Consider the following 443-nt stretch of genomic DNA (forward strand, 5'->3'; position numbering starts at 1 on the left):
AAATTTTTTTTTAACGAATTTAAAGTTAAAAAAAGGGGGAATGTGTCGAAAAAAGAAAAATTTAAAATATATAATCTGTTTCAAATATATCGCTGAATAAAAGAAAAAATTAAAAGCAAATCCATACTAACCAAAGCAGGTTAAAAAAGTTTTTACGCAAAAGAAAAATGAAAAAAACTTTTATATATAATATTTTAAAATAAAAAAAAATTAAAATAAAAAATATAAAAGGGAAAAATAAAAAAAAAAATAAAATATATAAAATAAAAATATATAATTAAAATAATATATAAGTTTAAAAAAAAATATATATATAAAAGAAATTAATATAATAATAAATATTATAATATATTTATTATATTTTATATATTTAAAAAATATGAATATAATAATAAATATAATTTTTAAAAATAATATATATAAATTTTATAATTTTTATATTG

Source organism: Penaeus monodon, chromosome 31 (genome assembly GCF_015228065.2).
Source record: "Penaeus monodon isolate SGIC_2016 chromosome 31, NSTDA_Pmon_1, whole genome shotgun sequence".
NCBI lineage: Eukaryota > Metazoa > Arthropoda > Malacostraca > Decapoda > Penaeidae > Penaeus > Penaeus monodon.